Consider the following 10223-nt stretch of genomic DNA (forward strand, 5'->3'; position numbering starts at 1 on the left):
ATCTTAAATGCGGCTTGCTTCGCCTTCCATGCCTTGCCGTATTTCACCTTGTAATGAAAGATGGCTTTCACAAGGTCAATGACATGTTGGACGCTCATTGTTGGAAGTGTGGATATTGAGTTGGAGAGCCTGTAAGCGATGAACTCGGACGTGAGTTGTTTTTAGTCTTCGGACACAATCTTGCCATCCACCCTTTTGCCTTGGCACATGTGAGTTGGCACACAACTCACTACATGCCAAGTTGGACCTCCTTTCCATGGTCTTGCATGCACAATCCACGGACAACCGCCACGGCGTCTTGCCACTCCTTGTTGGACCTCCTTTCCACGAGCTCTACCACCACCACGGCCTCTTGTAAGTCCAAGTTGGACCTCCTTTTCATCTTCACATGCACATGCAACCGTGTAGCGCACATTGACGTCCGAGTTCACCACCTTGTGTGGACGATAATGCGTAACCGAGTAGTTGTCGAGCCACATCTTCAAATCCAACAAGCTATCGAACTTAGAACCTTTAGCAATCCGGTTCTTGTCGTCTACCAAATCACGGTGAGAGCTTGGCCTAACCCCAAGAGGTACACATTGGCCACCATCTACCACGGCTTCATCCGCGAGACTAACATCCTTGAACAATGTAGTCCGATGATCCCGACCAAATACCTTCTCGAAAGCTTCGGCCTCCTTCACCGTGAACCCCTCCGCATCAACTTGTTCATCGGGACCATCGTCATCCGAGTCTGATGCATATGCACGGGAAAAAGGGATGAATGGTCCATTGTCTCTTGCAAATGATATTTGTCGAGATCACCCACATTGTTGTCATGGAGATCAACTTCATTGTCATCGTCCGCATACTCATCATTGTCCTCTTGCAAAGATTCATCTTGGTTGTTTGTATACGGGCTCAATGTTGGCCTCACTTCTTGGGTCAAAAGAGGTTCAACAATTTCATCTCGCTTCAAGGGTGGGGGGCTACTAGCAACCAAAGGGGAGGGGTTCCGGTTGAAGTCCAAATGCAAACTTGAATCAACCTTCTTCGTTGCAAATCACTCAAGAGCCTTGTCTAGTGATTCGGCCACCGTCTCCTTGTATGCAACCCAACGTTGCTCCGAGTTGACACGCATTGTCTTCCAACGGATGTGCATTCCAAAACCAACATTATGCCTTCCCTCCAACTCAATGATATCACTAGGGTCCATCCAATTCAAATCTTTCCTAACTTGTTGCAAGAGCTCCGCATAGCTAGGACTACTATCAAACACCATGTCAAGCTCATCCGGGTCCGGTTCTTTATTGCCTTTCAAAAAGGCGTCTTTGTCCCCATGATGAACAAACACACATGTTCTTCCCATCCCTATAAGCATTCAAAGAACACAAGGTAACATTGCTTCCATGAGTACTAATCCATGGATTAACACGGAATACAAACCCTAATATATATATGAAACAACAACCCTAACCCTAACCATAACCCTAACCCTAATCATAACCATAACCCTAACCATAACCCTAGCCCTAAACCTAACCCTAGCACCAACATAAGAACACCCATAAGAATAACCCTAGCATACTAACAAAGCCTAATCATAGAAATTGGCTAACAAACATCTCACATCTCCATGCAAATCTCTAGATCCAAACAAAACTAGGGTTTCCCCAAACTAGCAACAAATGAGCAATGGGAGAACTTTACTTGGATCAAAACAAGGGGATCGGAGATTATTACCTTGAGGGAGGGTTTGACTTCGAAATCCACGGACAAATTCTTCAAATTTGCAAGATTTGGAAGAAGATTTGAGAGGGGGAGAGAGTGGGAGAGGGGGCAAAGCTCGGGGAGAGAGTGAGAGAGTGTGTGGTGGGGGGGGGGTGGGGGAGGGGGGCCCAGCCAAGTGGCTGGATAAGTCACAGTGCAGCGCCTAGCCGCTAGGCGCTGCACATTACATATGTAGCGCCTAGCGCCTAGGCGCTGCACATGTGCAGCGCCTAGCTCGGAGGCGTTGCACGGCTGGGTGCGGGCCCATGGGCTGCCACGGTGGACAGAGGTGCAACGCCCCAGAGCTAGGCGCTGCACCGTAGGGTGTGGCGCCGGCGTGGCGGGCGCTACACAAAAGGGTCAGGGGTGTGAAATAGTTTCGCACCCAGTTCATTCTGTGAATTGATTTCGTCCGAGGTCAAAATTGTCAAATTTGCCATCCCCGACACGCTCTGAAATCTGGCGTGTGTATGTGTGCTTTTTCCTATGGACGTAGCGTTCGGAGCAGCCACACGAGTGTACCTCCTGTCGACACCGCCGGGGGACACAGGTTTTGCTTGACATCACTGGCACTTTTGTCGAGTGTGATCGAGGAGATTTCCGACGGGCAAGCGTGTGCATGCGTGTCAAGCCTATCTGCAAGCTGTCTCCTCATGTAGTGTAGGAGTACTAGATCAGGATCGCGCCAAGGGGTGTCGGTCCCAACGTTTTGGTTAATGCTTAGTAAGAATCCTCATTTAGCATATGTATTCGAACAAGAAAACAAAATAAAAGAAGAAACATTAACTTGTAATAGAAGCAATACAGCAAAAGATGACCACTTGACATTAAGTTTAGTACTAATAGCGCAAACATGAGAGGAAGTACTAATCTAAAATAATGTTTGCAACATGTCCATATATAAGCAAGGCAACTATCCATTATAGGCTAAATTTATACCAAAAGCAAATTTACCACAAAGGAAACATCTCAAAAAGCAGTATGTAGTAAACACTTACTAATGGTTCAGTACAAAACATCAAGGTCCATCACACTCCATTGACAGATTTCATATGAAATGTACATACCAAATCACTTGTTGTAACAAATATACAAATATACTCTGAACAACCTGGCCCTCAACTTTCGCTTCTTTCTCCAAGTATAAGTATATTGGAATTCCAAAAAGCAGTCTTGGTATGCAGTCCAGCGCTCAGACCCAAACCAAAAGGAATGTTACAGTTCACTACCATAGAAAGATAGATAGTCCAGATGGTGTTGTACACAAGTGAACCCCTAACAAAGCAATGTTCTACATTTCTTGGGTATCATCTTCACACCTCCAACAGATGGTGTCGCACACAAGTGAACCCCTAAAAAAGCCTTAAGTTTAAGTATATTGGCAAACCCTATCAAAAAAGTAATTTTTCTCTACCTCTTTCAGATTGGGAGAATCATGACAGAGAGGCATGAGACTACAAACAGTGGCATTGGTAAATAGGCAAAGCATATGATATCTGAATGGGAAAAATTAATTATGTCTATTTGAAATGCTATAAGTACATAATGGTCAGGGACAAAAGAAAACCAGTGAGCACAGAAACATGCATCAGGTCCTTCAGATTCACATGAGAAAGAAAACCGCATGATTTTATCTTGACCACGAAACAATCTACACAATGTAAAAGTGATGATACCAACTCCATTACTTACCTAATAGCAGTAAGAAATTGGATAACGCAAGTGCATGATCACATCTCATCATTATAAGTGGATGACAATAATAACAATTATAATACATGGGTTGCAAGAGTAGAGAACACTTATTGTATACGAAGGCACACCATTCTCTACCACAAAAGGAGGGAAGCGCGCCTTGGCGCGTGTTGCACGGCCCAAGTGCAAGATCCAAAACAGTATAGTAACTCAAAGCTCAACACATCAAGTTTGGCAAAAAGGAATGGATCAAAAGCTATGCAGTATGATAAATCTGAATTAGAGCAAATCATCTATATAGAAAGCAACACACTCCACATGTCATTAATAATAATTAGATCAAGTCATTTGTATGAAGTCTGAGTACTGCATTAAAGGGTAGCTGTACAGTACAGAAAACATATCACATTGCTCTGGAGCAGAGCGCTTAGTTCGTGCCGCCTTTTTTCATATCGATGTAAAATTGATTAGTCTTTGAAGCTGAGCGCTTAGTTCATGCATTTCTTTCATGATGCATATACCATAAGAAAAATACAAAATTCTATCCTCTTATAAAATTCTACCTTAAAAAAGATCAAAACAATCCAAGTTTTATTAGGACATGCAATGGTCAACCAGGACAAAGCAGCAATGAAACAATTATTGTCAGCTAACTCTAATGTAATTTGACCGTATGGTAAATCATATTTTTGTTCCAATGGTCTTGCTTTACCTCTCGCGGTCAGTGTTGTAAAGCTCGAATGATTTTAGGGCTATCCTTATAGACACCAGTGCAACTGATTTTAATCAAGCATACATTCAAATCAAGCGCATCCAAAATGAAAGATATAAACTATTATATTGCTTTAAGATACAATTTTTATATCATTCAGCTCTGTAAAATTGCACAACCACAAAATTTGCAAACAGGAGGAGGTGAGTAGAGCCATGAGTACCATTTTGGTTTACATAGAAAATTAGGAATTTGCAAACAGGAAAAGGTTTATCTTTGCATATCAGCATGGTTATATATCAGTACTACTATTTGTCCATATCAGGAGATTTGCTGCTGGGATTAAGCCGGACTAATGTTGGTTGTTGCTAAATCTTGCTGCCATTCATACAATTTCAGTGCAAGTACAAGCAGCCAAGCACACACACGTCACACTTTAGCAGAGCAAGCGGAAAGGTAGAGAAAAAAGAACGAAGAGGCTACCTGCAGGCTGCAATAGTTGGAGCATGGAGGCAGCTGTCGAAATGCATGAGTTTTCACAACACCAGAGCAGGGCCGAGAAGATCCTGGCTCAGGCAGAGCGAACCCAACGACAGATGACGGATACTGAAAGTCTACAAAACGACTGGCCATACAAAGGTGGCCACATGTATTCCTTCAAGTCCGCCTTGACCTGAACATCAGAAATCACCAAAATCAAACAAACATCACAGAAAGGTGCTCTGAACCCAAATCGCTTCTTCATAAACATGGAGAAACATCGGTGAACAGAGCAATCTTACGTCATACAAAAAATAAATTAAGATATTACAAGCAAGAACACCAGATAAGAGTGCTATAAAGTGCAGCAAGTTAACAAAATTTGGTTCAGAATATATGCTAGAAAAATAGACATGTACCATGAGAAGGAAAAAGCCAAACCTAATAAGATGATTGATCATTTCCAAAGAAGCATATATTGACCTTAGAATAGGGTTGATCCTTCTTGATTATGAACCTATCAGCACACCATATCAATTCTTGCTACGCAATGTACCTCTATAGCAGTCTACACTGCAATAAAAGAAGATCTAAGTAAGTGCACATTATGCTCTTAGTTAGAGCATAAAGGAATATTCAATTGCAACTATAAGTTTTATCTCATAAGGCAACAAAGTGAGCAGTAAAATAATACAAAGCTAGGAAAGGAACAGAAGTCGATGCTAGGTCAATATCATAATTTTAATTTTGTTGTGTAGCATTACTTGGAAAGAGAAGTATAGAAGAGCATTTATCTAGCCTAACCACGAGTGAAGGAAAGCTGTAAATCTGTAAGGTAGTCAAAAAACAGCATCGATCTTGATTTAAAGATCTGCTTCATCCATGACACATCTATATCCAGTCATAATGTACAACAAAATGGTATGGAAGATGAGTTTTACATGTTTTCATGTCCACTGATTATGAATAGAAATGCCTTACAGTCATCGTCAGGGTATGCGTTACCACAAGACAAATAAAAAGGATACAATCTGAAACTAAGTACATAAAGAAGGCAGATGGACCAGCCAAACCCCTTAACTTGTAAACTGAAAATCTCTATGTTCTCAACTGATGGTTTGAGATAATCAATCAACCATCAGTCCTTATCCAACAAATATAAGATGCAAAAGATTTGCAGGCAAGCACAAAGAGACCATCTTATTCAACAACTTGTCGATTTAGATGCAACAGCACTGTCCTCGTGAGCTCATATAAAATTACAGAGATCTTTATCAAGGATATACATGTGCATTTCATCTCCTTTACAATCTGAACATATAAAGAGAAGAAACAATGAATAAATGTCAAGTATTAAAAGAATGAGGTGAAAAACTGAAGAGAAGATGAGCGTGTGTCACACTATTGCATACAGGAAAGACAGACATTCTCATTTACTGTGGATATGCTTGGAAGGAATAGTGTGACCTTTTCAGAAGGAAAATGCGTCTGAAATACGCTTCAGAACCCACAGGTATTGGCAGACACTAAACATACGTATCAAGCAAAGTTTTTAAATAGCCCGCTAAGCCTCTAGAGGCGGCTCAGCCAAAAGCTATGAAATGCTATAGCGCAACTATAGCGTGTTAAGCGCCCCATTTAGCGTTTCATCATAAATCCATAAAAAGTATAAAAAATAAACATACAATTAGGCATCAAATATAACATATACATGCAGATAACCAAATAATCACTAATCAGGCATAATATAGATCATGTAACTGGCACAGAACCAGGTTTAGGACATAGTCCATCTCAAATATTCTAAACAGAACATATCCTAGTACTACTCTTACACCAAATTCCATTAGCAATGGCATCATACAATTATATTCGTACACAAAATCCCGAGGGCATCTAGAGCCAGCGCAAAAGCCAAAGGAAAAGGGGTAAAGTGGAGAGGGCGCTCACCACGGCCTTGTGGGCGTCGTCGCCGATACCTTCCAAGCTCCCGGAGGCGTCAGCAGCGGCGTTGAGGCCTGAGGACGAGGGAGAAGGGGTGGCCGGTGGTTCCTGCACTCCTCCTGTCGAGCAACCTGAGAGAGGGAGGGAGGAATCTGAGTGTTGAGAAGGCAAGGCGCCCACGGTGCGGCAGGGCAAATCAGATGATGGAATGAAGCTGAAATCATAGTAGAAGCGTTACATTCAAATCCATGCATAACCAGTCTGTCATAGAAAATGCAGCCTGCTCCAAATCCTTCAATATCCAATAACATATCTAGCCTGCTCCAAAGGCTAGTCCTCTCCATCTCAAATGTAGCCTACAGCACAACCATAAAACTCATAAAACACTCATTAGCACATATGTACAATCAGTCAACTCCCCTGCCGCCTGCAAACCAATGAACCATGAGGCAAATGACCAACAGAAAACTTGCTACAGAAAGGTTGTTTCCATTTCCCATGTCCATAGAACTTGACATGAACAGAGTATTCCTATGCACAAATTCCAGTGCTCCACAAGAATTGAACTTGGCAAGCAATTATCATTGGGGGGCTTACAGGTCACTACAACCTGACTGCCCGAGATTCTACTGGAGTAGAAAAGAACTAACAGAACCATCTGACCATTCTCTTTGAGAAAATATGAGAAAAGGGAGCTAGCAGGTGCACAATCAGAACCATGATCATGTAGTAATTTTTTCTAACCAAATAACAATAAAGAGTAAATCAGCAGCTAGCAGGTGATTTGCTAACATAAGATATGCACATGAAAGAGACCTAGCTACATGATAAATCATGAGACTGAGAGCAACAACATAGATCTGCAGATACTCTTCCTAATCCTCTTCCTATTTTTTTCCGCCTGCTAAATAACATAGAAGAGGAATAGGAGCATACTCATCATCTTCTTGTTCCCAGCGGCTCTGGGGGGCTGCATCTCTGCCCCTTGGGATCCAACCCCCCTGCAAATGAACAAATCGAAATATCAGATCTTGAGCGAATGAACTGGTAAATCCACGTGAGAGAGCGAGAGGGATGGGGGAAGTGGAGAGGGCGCTCATCGCTTACTTAGCACGGCGGATCGGAGGCTAGAATGAAACCATTTAAGATGTAGAGAACAATATTTAAGTTATTAAATGAAAAATGGAGTGCATTTTAGAAAGAGCAGATTTCACAAAGTGAACCATTACACTGTAGAAAAGGAGCATTCCTAATGACTGAACTCCATAAAATCCAATTCGCCTTTTTCATACCTGATAACCAACTTTTCGTTAAAGACAATATTACATCCACCATATCTTTTACATAAACTGGGCAGCGGTACTCATCATTAAAAAATCAACTTGTTGGCCTTGTGAAAGGACAGAGTTCATCCACTGCAACCAAAGAGGCATGCAGTTTCTAATTAGACACTACATTCTGCAACTGTTGTGCAGTCAAACAATTTTATTTTTATTATAAATTTAGCAATAATGCTTTGGAGCAGTTGGTTATCTTACCTGGATAGGGAGCGAATTCTCCACGGGAGAGATTGTTTATGGCCCATAAATAATGCTGCTTCTCAAGATTGCATAATTTGAGCATTTCTCAGTAATGAACTTCTCTGCAGCAACTTTTGATTTGCCATACATCTTCACCGGCAGTGTCTCATCCTCCTCTTTGTAGAAGGATTTCACTCCCTCATAAACTGTTGCACATGAGTTCCAGATTAGATTTGGAGTTGGCACAGAAGATGCCATCTTAGTAAAACATAACATAAACATATAGTTATATACTATGGATCAGGCAATCAGCAAGGTATAACTTTGGTAAGCTCCTCATTTGCCCTTGGCTTAAGCTCACTAAGATGATAAAGTAAAACCTAAAGTAGGCCAAGTAGTAGTTCTAATTACCAACAAATATAAATGCAGGTGGACACATGCTTGCTCATAAATTTGGGCAAACGGGCGGATGCCAAATATAACAGTACGAATGTATCACACATCAATTCACAAGATTGTTCTACCTTGATCTGTGGAGAGATGAATCAAAAGAGTCTTGTCATTCCCGAAGCTCATCATCCTCTTCCTCCTTCACGCGAACACCAATGCTCGGCAGCCTCCACATCCGTCGGCTCCATTGGCAGCCGCCGTGCCCCGCGCCGTCGGGAGCGCCCATCCTGATCCGCCGCGACCCAGCTTGAGGTCGAGGATGGGTACCCGGGCCAGCGGCGACGGGGCAGGGAGGCGGGCGTGGGTTAGGGTTAGGAGGGGGAGAGAGAGGTGAGGCGGGAGGACGAGGAGAGGGGGCGGCACAAGTGCGGGCGGAGCAGACGGGCACGGCATGCGTCGCCGCCGGACAAAGGAGGTGATGGCGGCGAGGAGCAGACTGGCGCGGGCGCGGCAGCAGCCGCCGCCGCCGCCGGATTAGAAGCGAGTGAGGGAGGGAGGGAGGCGGCTGCGGGAGGAGAGGAAGCAAGCGAGGGAGGAGGCGGTGGGGCGGCACGGCAGGGAGGCGGGCTCGGGCCTAGGGTTTGGAAGGAGAGAGAGAGGTGAGGCGGGAGGAAGGAGGAGAGGGCGGCGGCCTGGAAGGAGGAGAGGGAGGTGCGGCCGTGGGAGAAGGAGGAGGCGGCTAGGTCTCCACTGAGTCGCTCCAATATATACCTATAAGTGAAATGACGGAAATGCCCTCGGCGGGGCATGAGAATTACACGCGGTGGCATGAGATTTTTACAGCGAGCGGTAACTATTCATTGCCACAGTGTCGCGGGATCGATCCGACGGCCGAGCTCTTCCACGTGGTTGATCTGACGAACCAGAACACATCAAACAAGAGATCCGATGGCCAGAAATCGCTGAGCTCTGAGAAGCCTCATGTTCTCCCTAGATACTTATATCAGAATATCTGTTTTGGCTTTTAGGAAATCTATTGACAAATGGTCAAAAAATGTTCTGTCTATGATAAGAGCAACTTCACCGGGGCGATCCAAACAGACGCGCGCTTTGTCCGTTTTTCGTCCGTTTGGGTCGGCCAGGCGGACGTGCGCGTCCGCATTCTCAAATGGGTCGACTTGACCGTCCAACGGGAGGCTGACCCAAATGTGTCGGCGTGAAGAAAAAAACAACTCGCACAAAATAAACATAATTAAACATAAGTGGCCGGTCAAACGCCGGCCAAAGTCCACTTAAACCTAATAAAACATTAATTAAAACGTAAAAAAAATCTGCGCCCGCCTGGTGTCGCCCCACACACTGCCCTAGACGTCGTCGGCTTTGCCATCGCCCTTGGCCTCGACCTCGCCATCGCCGGTGAGGTCGATGAAGACGGGAGCAGGGCCAGCCCACCCGAACGCCGCCTGGTATGCTGCCAGGGCAGCCTCCTCCGGCGTCTGCTCGGGAGGCGGCATTGCGGTCAGCCGCGCACGCTCCTCCTCCTCAAGCTGGAGCGCCTCCGCGTCGCGTTGGAGCATGGCATCGTAGCGCATCTGCTCCTCGCCGTCGGCCTGCTCTTGGCGGAGCCAGTGCGCCTTCCAGCGCTCGAGGTGGGCCGCCTCCTGCGCCGGCGTCGCGGTGAAGTGGACGGGACGCGCGCTCACCCACTCGCGGTACTGGCCCGTCCACGA

The 10223-nt window shown here is 44.7% G+C and overlaps 1 long non-coding RNA gene across 7 annotated transcripts; it reads right to left on the reverse strand.

Annotated features, from left to right (window-relative positions):
• Positions 1–2734: 2734 nt before the first annotated feature.
• Positions 2735–9222, reverse strand: LOC123096138 (uncharacterized). Of its 7 annotated transcripts, none has more exons than XR_006446481.1 (9): positions 8628–9222; positions 8122–8309; positions 7876–7998; positions 7520–7584; positions 6822–6939; positions 6590–6714; positions 5926–5950; positions 5081–5212; positions 2735–4832 (listed from the first exon to the last, which is right to left on the reverse strand). It is a non-coding gene; the product is annotated as an uncharacterized lncRNA (long non-coding RNA). The 7 variants fall into 7 exon arrangements; XR_006446480.1 differs by having other exon boundaries at positions 5721–5950; XR_006446478.1 differs by having other exon boundaries at positions 2735–3104; positions 4643–4832; positions 5081–5950.
• Between the last annotated feature and the right edge of the window lie 1001 nt (positions 9223–10223).

The sequence above is a fragment of the Triticum aestivum genome, chromosome 4D (assembly GCF_018294505.1).
Source record: "Triticum aestivum cultivar Chinese Spring chromosome 4D, IWGSC CS RefSeq v2.1, whole genome shotgun sequence".
Classification (NCBI taxonomy): Eukaryota; Viridiplantae; Streptophyta; class Magnoliopsida; order Poales; family Poaceae; genus Triticum; species Triticum aestivum.